Source organism: Dermochelys coriacea, chromosome 8 (genome assembly GCF_009764565.3).
Source record: "Dermochelys coriacea isolate rDerCor1 chromosome 8, rDerCor1.pri.v4, whole genome shotgun sequence".
NCBI classification, from domain to species: domain Eukaryota; kingdom Metazoa; phylum Chordata; order Testudines; family Dermochelyidae; genus Dermochelys; species Dermochelys coriacea.
Window position 1 is genome coordinate 44,174,210 of NC_050075.1, and position 13,159 is coordinate 44,187,368.

Below are 13,159 nucleotides of genomic sequence, written 5' to 3' on the forward strand. Positions count from 1 at the left end.
TCCTAATGGGAGGAATTAGGAGGAAACTCCACAAGGGGAGCCCTGTGGAGTCCGCACCCCATCTTCACATTTGTAAAGAGCTTTGATTCTCTTTCACAGAAGGCTCCACCATGTACAAGAGCAATTTGGTGTTACAACATGCAGCCTGTTCCCAAAGCTTTCTGAGGAATTAGTACAACAGCCAAGAGAGAGAAATTAAGAGGCATGAAGATGAGATGCTTCCATATGAGGCCTCAGATGAGAGGCATCTGGAAGTAGAGACATGGGAATGCTATTCCAGATGGGAAGAGATGCAGAGGAGAAGGCTCTTATACACAGAGAACAATGGGTACAGGCACGCCGTGGAAGGATGTGCAGTAGACAAACATCAGGGACTGTGGAGTATGAGTTGTCGTCTTGCCCCGTATCTGAAGGACAGATTTAGGGCACTTGAGTTCTATTCCCAACTCTGACTCCGACTTGCTGTGTGATCCTGGGTAAGTCACCTAATTGCTGGGCCTTTGCACCCCATCTTTCAGGCTGCTTTAATACTTACCTATCTCCAAGGGTGCTGGCAGACTTAAATATGCAACATGGCGGCAGAGCCATGGCAACAGGCATTAATGCAGCCCCCCCATGAGGGGGCTGTGTGGGGCCCCAGGCCTCCTTGGGGGGAGAAGGAGCTGGCTCCAGGCCTCCGCAGAGCAGGCTTGGGGGGCAAGGGGGAAACCACCCCGCAGCACAAGCTGGCGGAGCGGAGCGGGTTGGGGCTAGGTCACTCCACTTCCTGCTGCCTGGTGAGTGCAGGGCAGGCCTGACCCCACACTCACAGGGTGGCGGGAAGTAGAGCAACCCAGCCCCAGCCCACTCCGCTCTGCTCCCCTGGCTACCAGACTCAGGGCTTGAGGGGCGGGGGAACCGCCCCCAGCACTCACTGGCAGCATGGAGTGGGCTGGGGCCGGGTCGCTCCACTTACCACCGTTGGTGAGTGCAGGGAATCCAACCCCTGCTGCAGTCCTCAGGGGAAGGGCTGGAGTGAGGGCAGGGCTGGGGCGGAGCGGGGCAGAGCCATGGGGAAGAGGCAGAGCAGGGGCTGGAGCAGCATGCAGCTGCTTACTTTGTGTATGGGTAGGGACAGCCCTGGCAGTGCTGTCATAGCCATGCTGGTCCCTAGGTGTTAAAGAGACAAGGTGGGGGAGGGAATGTATTTTATTGGACCAATTTCTGTGGGTGAAAGAGCAGCTTTGGAGCTACACAGAGCTCTTCTTCAGGTCTGGGAAACATATTTCCAGCCTCACAACTAAATGCAAGGTGAAATGGATTGTTTAGAATAGATAGCACATATTGCAAGGGACCATTCAAGGTGAAGTGGCCTGTTAACACCTCTGCAATCATAGGACAAAAAACATGGGTTAGTGTCCAGTGTCTCTGTTCAGTCCATGATTTTTAGGCTTTGTCTACACTAGCACTTTTGTCCGTCAGGGGTTTGAAGCTCCCCAACTGACATAAGTTGCACCAACAAAAACGCCAGCGTGCACAGCGCTTCATTGGCGGGAAACGCTCTCCGAAAGACAAAGCTACTGCCCTTCGTTAATGGTGGTTTTATTTTGTTGCTGGGAGAGCTCTCTCCCAGCAACAAAGAGCAGCTACACGTTGAACCTTACAATGATGCAGCTGTAGCGGCACAGCTGTGCTGTTGTAAGATGCGCAGTGTAGACAGCCATAGTGTCTGTGTAGCATAGTTATGAATTTAAGCTCCCAGGCTTGTCTTTTGAAAGTGTTGTGCAGGTTTCCTTTGAGGGTGAGGACTGAAAGGTCAGAGTGATCGCTCTGTGAGACATGTTCACCCACCGGTGATGTGATATTTTTGTCTTTATCGCTTTCCTGTGTGAGTTCATCTGACAGCGCAGTGATTGTCTGGTTTCAGAGTAGCAGCCATGTTAGTCTGTATTTGCAAAAAGAAAAGGAGTACTTGTGGCACCTTAGAGACTAACAAATTTATTTGAGCATAAGCTTTTGTGAGCTACAGCTCACTTCATCGGATGCATTCAGTGGAAAATACAGCGGGGAGATTTATATACACAGAGAACATGAAACAACGGGTGTTACCATACACACAGTAACAAGAGTGATCAGGTAAGGTGAGCTATTACCAACAGGAGAGTGGGCGGGAGGGGGCAGGGAAAACCTTTTCTAGTGATAATCAAGGTGGGCCATTTCCAGCAGTTAACAAGAATGTCTGAGGAACAGTGGGGGGGGGGGGTGGAGTGGGGGGGAGAAATAACATGGGGAAATAGTTTTACTTTGTGTAATGACCCATCCACTCCCAGTCTCTATTCAAGCCTAAGTTAATTGTATCCAGTTTGCAAATTAATTCCAATTCAGGAGTCTCTCCTTGGAGTCTGTTTTTGAAGTTTTTTTTTGTTGAAGGATAGCCACTTTCAGGTCTGTAATTGAGTGACCGGAGAGACTGAAGTGTTCTCCGACTGGTTTTTGAATGTTATAATTCTTGAAGTCTGATTTGTGTCCGTTTATTCTTTTACATAGAGATTGTCCAGTTTGACCAATGTACATGGCAGAGGGGCATTGCTGGCACATATCACACTGGTAGATGCGCAGGTGAACGAGCCTCTGATAGTGTGGCTGATGTGATTAGGCCCTATGATGGTGTCCCCTGAATAGATATGTGGACAGAGTTGGCAATGGGCTTTGTTGCAAGGGTAGGTTCCTGGGTTAGTGGTTCTGTTGTGTGGTTGCTGGTGAGTGATTGTCTGGTTTCACCCACAGAGTTACTGGGGCATTCAGTGAGGTGGATGAGGTACACCACCAAACCCCCCCCCCCTTTTTGTCCTATGACAACAGAGGTGTTAGCAGGTCATTCCACCTTAAATGGTCTCTTACAATATATGCTAACTGCCTATGCTAAACAATCTGTTACACCTTGTATTTAGCTGTGACACCTTTCCCAGACCTGACGGTGTGGCTCAAAAGCTTGCTGTCTCTCACCACCAGAAGTTGGTGCAATACAAGATATTACCACACTCCATTTAATGGCATTTCTCCGCATGTAACACAATAACTTTGATCAGATGTGGCATTTAAATTCCAAAATTTCAAGGCATATTCTAAGTATCAGTGGCCTGAAGCCTATTGATTTTGGTGAAAATCAGAAAGCCGAAATGGGAGAAATGGCACAGGGTCCCCCTGGTATCTGGTTAGCAAAGCTAGCAGGTTCAGGCACCTCTGAAAGTGCTGGCTAAGGGCAGCCACTAGCACATTTCAGCACAATACCCTTTATCTCCAATCAGCCCATCTTCCCCGGAGAGTTTAAAAATACTGACCCCCGGAAAGAGAAGAGGAGAAAGAAGAAGAATGTGGGGAGGTGCAGACAGATCCTCAGGCATGGGGGAAAGGGGAACACAGAATCCCTAGTGGTGGTGGTGGTGGTAGTGGGGGAATGGGACCACAGTGCAGGATCCTGGTATGGAGCATAGGGGTCAACCCCTAACATATGTGCAGGTGGGAAATGGTGGCATAGAGATCTCCTGGCATAAGGGCGTGGGAGGCTGCAGGGAGTATCTGAAACAGGGGGATGGGAAGGTGGCACCCAGGGATTTTGTGGGGGGTGGGAATGGAGGGATACAGGAGCCCTGGGGGTGTGCTATAAGCTTGGTCTACAGAACCAACAAAGCATGCAGAGCTCTAGTTAAGATTGCAAGACAGTTTCCCGTGTTAACATGTGCAGAATTTGCCAGACATCCACATTTTGGGGTAAAATCTCTCTGGCTTGGGTCCTGCCTACATAGAAGTTGCATCAGTTTAGTATATAGCACTTTAGAAAACAGATTTAGTTAAGCCAGTGCAAACCCCTGGCTGGGACACTTATTAGGGCATGTCTATACTAGCAAGCTTACATTGGCACAGCTTTATTGATGCAGCTGCCCCCACTGTAAGATTGCTGCTCATATAGTCGCTCTATGCTGGCAGGAGAGAGCTCTCCCATCATCATCATAAAACCACCAGGCAGTAGTAGCTCTCCTGACAACATAGCTTTGCGCACACTACCACTTATGCCAGCAAAACTTATGTCACTCAGGGGTGTGTTTTTTCATAACCCTGAGTGACATAACTTTTGTTGGCAGATGCGGTAGTGTAGATATGGCCTTAGTTTAAAATTGGTTCTCTCTGTATATTTATCAGTATGAGCCAGGTTTAACAATCAGCATAACATAGCCACAATGGTGCTGGTTTAAAATCATCCCTTTAATAAAACCCACCCTCCCCACAGGTTTAAAGTTTGAATACAATTCTTCATACCATTTGAGTCATGGGTGAGGTGTAAAACAGTCCTTCCCAGCGTGACAAACAAACTGCCTTTTTTGAACCGGGTTATTTATATTGCAATTGACTATGGTAGGAAAGCTGGCGTCAACTGTCACTGATTCGCATAGTTTGGGCAAAAAAATTTAAGGGAAAGAAAAATCACTCTACATGCTCTGTGGTCAATTATAAGGCTGTGTCTGTGCTAGGGACGTGCACAAGCACAAGCCCCAGCCCCAGTTCAAGGCCTGGCAGCAGACAGCAGAAATCCCTATAGTAAACCTGGCCTAAGATATTCAGCAGAGCCTACTGAAATCCCAGTATAGTCTCTTTGCCAAGTTTAACGCTCTAGGGTGAAGGCTCCAGGACACTTTGCAAATGAGAAACTAATTGTTTCACGGGCAAACCCCCCAAAACTCACCCAAAAAGCCTTAATGTCAGAGTCAAGAAAATCCCGGCAGATCCTGGCTGCAATGTTGTCTGGTCATTTTGTTAAGAACATTTTAGAGCTGAGTGTTTTTTCCTGCTATGAAGAAATACGCAATGCAAACTGATGTGCTGCTGGAACCACCACTGAAAAGCTGTCTCCAGCTGATCTCCTTCTCAAGCACCTGCCGGGGGCTGGAACTTTGAAGCCCAAGTAAGAGCTGGTATCTACGCAAACATGCACCAAACTCACTTCTATTTCATACCTGATAGTTCAGAATAAGTCTACGGGCAAGTCTACACTACAAAATTAAGTTGACCTAAATTACTTTGACATAGAGCCACTGTAACAGTTGAATCGGTTGTACACGTCCACACTACACTCCTTGTATTGGCAGTGTGTGTCCTAGCTAGGAGCACTTGCACTGATTTAACTGCCAATGTGAGGCACTGTGGAATGGTTTCTGAAAGGCAGCAACAGGCAATGTACACAAATCAGACGTCAAGAATTATAACATTCAAAAACCAGTTGGAGAACACTTCAATCTCTCTGGTCACTCGATCACAGACCTAAGAGTGGCTATCCTTCAACAAAAAAGCTTCAAAAACAGACTCCAACGAGAGACTGCTGAATTGGAATTAATTTGCAAACTGGATACAATTAACTTAGGCTTGAATAGAGACTGAGAATGGATGAGTCATTACACAAAGTAAAACTATTTCCCCATGGTATTTCTCCCTCCCACCCCACCCCCCACTGTTCCTCTGATATTCTTGTTAACTGCTGGAATTAGCCTACCTTGCTTGTCACCATGAAAGGTTTTCCTCCTTCCCCCCCCCCCCCCCCCCGCTGCTGGTGATGGCTTATCTTAAGTGATCACTCTCCTTACAGTGTGCATGATAAACCCATTGTTTCATGTTCTCTGTGTGTGTGTGTGTATATAAATCTCTCCTCTTTTTTCCACCAAATGCATCCGATGAAGTGAGCTGTAGCTCACGAAAGCTTATGCTCTAATAAATTTGTTAGTCTCTAAGGTGCCACAAGTACTCCTTTTCTTTTTGCGAATACAGACTAACACGGCTGCTACTCTGAAACCAGTGTCTACACTGACACTGTGTCGACCTTACTACGTCGACTTAAGTGCTACCCCCTCACAGAAGTGGAGTTATTCAGTTGGTGAAGTGGAAGAGTTATATCGGTGGAAGCTACGTTTTAGCGTAGACGCTTACAGAGTTAGGTCAATGTAGGCAGCCTTACATTGACCTAACTCCGTTGTGTAGACAAGGCCTGTGTGGCCGTTCATTTAGGATTAAGAATGTTTTGTTTTAATGGACATTGTTAATTCCAAGTAAATTAGCTACATTGGTGTATGTTTGTATGTAGCCCAGCCCCACAACGACGTTAAGGTGAATTCTAAAAGCCGCATCTGAGCTCTTTATTGCTGCTGCCTGGTGTGAATGGCCTGCTTTCAGAGATGGGTGTTCTACACTTGACGTTACGTGCAAGCACATGCACTCGCACCCCCACTTCCCACCTCATCCCCCACTAATACATTTGCCTGGAGCGAATTGGGAACTCCTAATTGATGCAATTTGAAAAATTTGCTGCCTCCCAGAGACCTGCTCCATATTGCCACTCCCTGGCGTGGGCTCTCCTCCCCGCCCCCCCCAGAGGCCCAGGACATGGCTGGTGCAGCCAAATGAGTGCAGCTTCTCTAGACATTAACATGTCAGTGCTACAGTCAGGTATCTCACAGCCTTTCAGAGCTACAAATGGGAGCTTCTTTATTCCCCCAACAGGGCCCAGTGCTCCCGTCCAGCTCTATAGAGGACCCAAAGAGTCAGGCTGATGCAGTAACGCTAAAACTATCATTTTTCATGTGTGCTGACAGATCAGCTTTATTCTCTCCTGCCCTATGAGCCTTGCACAGTTGGACTCAGAGGCCAAGATATTTTCCTCCTGGGAAAGTATGACCTAGGCACACATTGGTGCCAACTGGCAGAGGGTCCGGGGTTGCACAGGGCTTTACAGGGATCCCCAGGGTTGAGTATCTGCATAATAGTTCACTGAAGGGTGGCATGTGAGATCGCTACTGAGAGCCAGTAGCCCACTGGTTGCCATAATCATTGTGAAATGTGTGTATGGATAATGGTAAAGGAGCTATATATCTATACTGAAAATTATGCTCTCAAGGTCTTGGAGTTGAGGCAGGTCACCAGGAGGTGCCAGTCTGTTTAGATAATTCCTTTCAGGCAGGCAGTAACAGGCCTCTCCTGCTGTCTGGCCATTTGTGTATGTATGCCACACACCGTAGGCCTATTTGCACACTGAACGAGGTGCCAAGTTAGAAATTGCAAAACCTAGAGGAAGGAACAAACAGCAGGAGGATGTCCTATTGACAAACACAGACATCGGATCGGTCTGCTATATCTTGAAGCACAAAGGGACACATTGAATAGTTCACAGAGGAGGCAAACTGACAAACATGCTTGTCTAGGTAAAAGGGGATCACAGCCATGCCTGGCTGTAAAGCGCTGCAAGGATTTGGGGTGAGTAATACTTTGCAAGACACAAGTCTCTTGTTCATTAAGTCTAGGCTCTAGAATGCATGTTATGATTTTATTGTATACGTAAAAGACAGTTACCTTTTCCGTAACTGGTGTTCTTCGAGATGTGTTGCTCATGTCTATTCCACAATAGATGTGCATGCTTGCCACGTGCACCGGTGCCGGAAGTTTTCCCCCTAGCAGTACCTGTAGGGGGGAGCGCCCACCCCCCCCACCCCAAGACCCCTGGAGCGGCACCTGCCTGGAGCAGTATAAGGAGGGCTGCACTCCCCCCCCTCCACCTTCAGTTCCTTCTTGCCAGACAACTCCGACAGAGGGGAAGGAGGGTGGGATGTGGACTAGACATAAACAACATCTCAAAGAACACCAACTATGGAAAAGGAACTGTCTTTTCTTCTTTGAGTGATTGCTCATGTGTATTCCACAATAGGTGATTCCAAGCTATGTCTGTTGGAGGTGGGTAGGAGTTCACAAGTTCTTGGGATGGAGTACCACCCTGCCGAACCCGGCATCATCCCTGGCCTGGGAGACGATTACATACTGCGAGGTGAATGTATGAACCAAAGACTACGTGGCAGCCCTACAAATGTCCTGGATGGGGACATAGACCACGAAGGCAGCCAACGAGGCCTGCGCCCAAGTCGAGCGTGTCCTCACAATTGGTAGGGGGGAACCCCCGCCAGCTCATAACAGGAACGGATGCATGAAGTGATCCGCTTGGAAAGCTGCTGAGTGGAAATCAGCCGACCCTTCGTGTGCTCAGCTGAGGCGACGAACAGTTGCGAAGACTTTCTGAATGGCTTGGTCCGCTTGAGGTAGAAAACCAGAGATCGCCTCACATCGAGCATGTGGAGACGGCGTTCCTCAATAGTCGCGTGAGGCTTGGGGCAGAGGACTGGCAGAAATATGTCCTGACCCATGTGCTAGGCGGAGACGACCTTCGGGAGGAACGCGGGGTGTGGACGGAGCTGGACCTTGTCCTTATGAAAAAACGTATACAGCAGTTTGGAGATTAGGGCCCTGAGCTCCGAGACCCACCTGGACCAACCTGATAGCTACCAGGAAGGCCACCTTCCACGAGAGGTGTGACCAGGAACATGTGGTCAGTGGTTCAAACGGGGCCCCCGTGAGACAAGCCAGATCCAGGTTTAGGTTCCACTGTGTAACCAGGGGCTTGGAATATGGGTAGAGACGGTCCAAACCCTTAAGGAACCAGCTGATCATAGCATGGGAAAACACCGTGTGCCCTTGCACTGGGGGACGAAAGGCCAATATGGCCGCCAAGCGCACCCTAACTGACGAGGGTGCCAGTCCCTGGGCCCTCAGGTGAAGGAGGTAATCAAAGATAAGCTGGATCGATGCTGCTGTCGGGGAAACACCCTGGCCTGCCACCCACCTCAAAAACCGAGACCACTTTGCCACATAGGAGCAGTGAGTGGAGGACCGTCTACTTTCAAGGAGGAGGCACTGAATCTGTTCAGAACATGCCCTTTTCTCGCCTCCTAGCCACTGAGCAGCCACGCCGTGAGGTGAAGTGTTACTAGGTTGGGATGGAGAAGGTGGCCCTGGTCCTGAAAGCAGGTCCGGGTGGAGCGGCAACTGCCATGGCAGAGCTACAGCCAGCCCCGAGAGGGTACCGTACCAGTGTTTCCGGGGCCACGCCAGGGCAACGAGGAGGATCCTGGCTTTGTCCGTCTTTATTTTCTCCAGGGCCCTGCTGATCAGAGGGAATGAAGGAAAGGCATAGAGGAGCTGACCTGACCAGGATAGGGGAAAGGCACCGGAGATAGCACCCTTCCCTAGGTCCCCCTGGAGCAGAACTGGGGGCATCGTCGGTTCTGCTGGGTTGCAAATAAGTCCACTTGGGTGAGCTGGTGAGATACTTCTGGATGTAGAGACCACTCGTGCTGAAAGGAAAAATCCCTGCTCAAGAGATCCACCACCATATTCCGGGTGCCCGGCAGGTGAAAGGCTTTTAAGTAGATGTCGTGGGCTATATAGAAGTCCCACAGACAGAGGTCTTTGTGGCAGAGGATCGGGCCCCGCCTTGTCTGTTGATATAGAACATCAAGGCTGTGTTGTCTGTGATGACCCTGACTATCTGGCCCTCCAGGTGCGAGCGGAAGGCCATACACGCCAGTCACACCACCTTGAGTTTCTTGACATTTATATGATGGGGTAGGTCTTGTATAAACCACAGGCCTTGGGTCTGAAAGTTCACCACATGGGCCCTGCAACCCAGGTCCGATCCGTCAGACACCAGTTCCAATGATGGGGCCCTCTCCCTGAATGGGTCCCTTTGGAGCATGTTGTTTGGGATGGACCACCACCGCAGGGAGGTGATCACCGAGTTCGGCATGGTGAGGACTTTGTCCATTCTGGCCGTGGCCTGGGAGAACTGTGAGGCCACATTCTGAGTCTGGCGTGACGGACCACATATGTGCACACAGACATGTGACCCAGCAGGTGCAGGCAAACCCTGGCTGTCGTCACGGGGAAGCTTGTGACAGAGTCAATGAGCCCTTTCAGGGTCTCAAACTTGTCTGGTGGGAGAGAGGTCCCGGCCGACACTGCATCCAGTAGCACCCTGCTAAACTCTGTGTTGGACCGGGACTAACATGGACTTGGTATTGTTTATCAACAGGCCCAGTGCAGTACATGTGGACAGGAGGAATGCCACATGATCCCTCACCTGTGACCTGCAGATGCCATTGACTAGCCAGTCGTCGAGATATGGGAATATTTGGACCCCCCTCCATCCGAGGTAGGCCACTACCATCGCCATACACTTTATAAAGACTCGAGGGGCAGTGGACAGACCAAATGGTAGGACCATTAATTGGTAGTGACTCTGTCCCACCACAAAATGGAGGAAGCGTCTGTGCCCCTCGAATATGTGGATGTGGAAGTATGTGTCCTGCAGATCGAGGGCAGCATACCAGTCCCTGGGGTCCAGGGAGGGGATGATGGAGGCCAGGGAAACCATGTGGAACTTGAGTTTCACCATGTACTGGTTCAGGCCTTGCAGGTCCATGATGGGCCTGAGCCCCCCCTTTGGCCTTTGGGATAAGGAAATACTGGGAGTAATACCCACTGCCCAGTAACTCCTTGGCTCCTAGGTCCAGGAGCTGCCCCACCTCCTACTTGAGCAGGGCCTCGTGAGAGGGGTCCTCCAGAAGGGACGGGGCGGTTGGGCGGGGAGGAGGTAAACTGAAGGATGTAACCTCGGGAGATGGTGTTGAGGACCCATTGGTCCAAGGTGAGCCACAACCATTCTGGGAGGAAAGTACACAACCGATTGGAGAAAAGAAGCTTTACTGGGGATAGGTCCCTGCTGAGAACTGGCAGGGTACCCCCAAGCATCCCGTCAAAAGCGCCTTTTGCCCGCCTGCTTGTCCTTAGAAGATCCAGGCTGGGGGCAGACCGGGAATGCCGCTATGGGCACTTTCTATAGTCCCGCTGATTTTTGTGGGCGGCCTCGTACTTCGGAAGGGCAGCCTAGGCAGGAGCCTGCTGCAGCTTGAACTTGGGTTTTGCCAGAGGAGGGACATAGAGGCCCAAGGTCTGGAGGGTCGTGCGGGAGTCTTTCATGCCATGCAGACGTGTGTCTGTTTCCTCAGAAAACAAAGCCTTCCCATCGAAAGGAGATCCTGCATTGACGACTGCGCTTTGCTGGAGAGCAGAAGCCACGATGCTCGTCTCACGGATGCCGATGAGGCCATGGACTGTGCGGCAGTGTCTGCTGCATCCGAAGCAGCCTGCAGGGATGCCCTTATGGCCGCAATCCCTTCCTCCACGAGCACCTTAAACTCCTTCTTATTGCTCTCCCGGAGGGAGTCCTCAAACTTGGGGATTCCCAGAGGTTAAACTCATAGTGACCCAGGAGAGCCTGATGGTTTGCTACTCATAGCTGAAAGCTTGACGACGAATAAACTTTTCTCCCGAAAGTATCCAGCCTCCGAGAGACTTTGTTCTTGGGGGTCGGGGCTGGTTGCCCCTGCCACTCCCTGTGGTTGACCAACTCAGCCATCAAGGAGTTGGGTGCCGGGTGGGTATACAGATACTCATGGTCCCTTCGTGGATACAGAGTACTTGCGCTCCGCCTTTTTAGAGATGGGAGCCAACAAGGCTTGTGTTTGCCACAGGGCATTTGAAATTCTTGCCACCCCTTCATGGAGTGGCAAGGCCACCCTGCCCGGTGCTGAAGGGGACAGCACATTGAACAGGGAGTCTGAGGACCCTTCCATCTCCTCAGCCTGCAGGTGGAGGCTCGCTGACACCCTTTTTAGGAGGTCTTGGTGAGCCAGGTAATCCTCCTGCGGGATCGAGGGGGCGGGGCCTCAATCAGCTCCTCCAGACAGGACTAAGCCAGTGCGGTGCTTTGAGTGTCATCCGGCACCGGAGTATCCATCACCTGATGTGATAAAGTTCCTCCTCTACCTTGGTGTGTCATGTGCTTATTGGCGGATTTGCTTGCCTTGGAACTTCACAGCAGCCCTCAGTTTGGCCATTTTCATGAACCCACAGTCCAGGTCAACTCCTCCTGTGTCTGACCAGGAGTTGGGAGGTTTGGGAGGAATCCAGGCATGCCCTCTACTCCGGGTGCCAGCCCAGGGCCCCGTGGAATGCATCTGTCTAGAGTGCCTCCTGGAACAGCTGTGCGACAGCTACAACTACCTGGGCTACTTCCCCCTGGCCTCCTCCCAACACCTTCTTTATCCTCACCATAGGACCTTCCTCCTGGTGTCTGATAACGCTTGTACACCTCAGTCCTCCAACAGTCCGCGTTCTCACTCTCAGCTCCTAGTGCCTCTTGCTCCCAGCTCCTCACACGCACACCACAAACTGAAGTGAGCTCCTTTTTAAAACCCGGATGCCCTGATTAGCCTGCCTTAATTGACTCTAACAGCTTCTTGATTGGCTGCAGGTGTTCTAATCAGCCTGTCTTAACTGTCTCCAGAAGGTTCCTGATTGTTCTGGAACCTTCCCTGTTACCTTACCCAGGGAAAAGGGACTTAGCCTGGGGCTAATATCTGCCTTCTATTACTCTCCTGTAGCCATCTGGCCCGACCCTGTCACACTGGTCAGACTCCGGGCACCATACTGAGGACACAGGTCCCACCGACCTTTTTTCTGGCGGTCTAAAGATGGACGCTGATGGTGCTTCCGAGGCCCCAGACACCGAGCGAGCCCGCATCGGGGGCTGCGCCGGAGGTCACGGTGCCCACTGGTATCACTGGGCCGGCCACGAAGCTTGGTGCCACTGCGCTTGCTGCGGCACCGGCGGGGCTGGCTGTTCAGGCTGGCTAGCTTGGCCTGTAGATGGACAGCTGCGAGGGGAGGCTAGGCTAGCGTATGATCCACTGCTGCCTCTGGACCGGGAGTATTGGCGGTGCTGGGACCTACATCGGCCATGGGACTGCGATCTCGACATGGAGGAGCGGCACCAACGGTAGTAGCTGCTCTGCGAACAGCCTCGACGGGTGGACCCATGTTGGCAAGATGCCGGTGATCAATGCCCAGGGCTATGGTGCCTTGATGGAGACTTGGAACAGGAGTCTGAGTGGAAAAGGCGTCGACGATCGTGCCACAACCGACTGCGGTATCTCCTGCAAGATGAGAACGGTTGGCAACGTCCGCCACGGTCCCGTCGATGTTCGCTTTGCGAAGACTGGGAGTCCCGGTCGGACGTCACCCATCTAGACAGTGCTGGCAGTCCTGGTGCTGTGAGTCCCGGTCAGAGAGCACCCATCCGGACGGTTTGACCGGCATGGAGGGTGATCCACATGAACCGAGCCCTGAACGGTTGCTGGAAGGTGAGCTGTGTCGGGAACATTCCTTCAACCGAGACCAGTACCAGGCTGGT

The 13,159-nt window shown here is 51.2% G+C and overlaps 1 protein-coding gene across 12 annotated transcripts in view; it reads right to left on the minus strand.

The window, feature by feature from the left end:
* The window catches only part of PACS2 (phosphofurin acidic cluster sorting protein 2), a 226,521-nt gene that overhangs the window by 43,647 nt on the left and 169,715 nt on the right, over positions 1-13,159 (minus strand). The gene's annotated exons all lie outside the window — the stretch shown is intronic.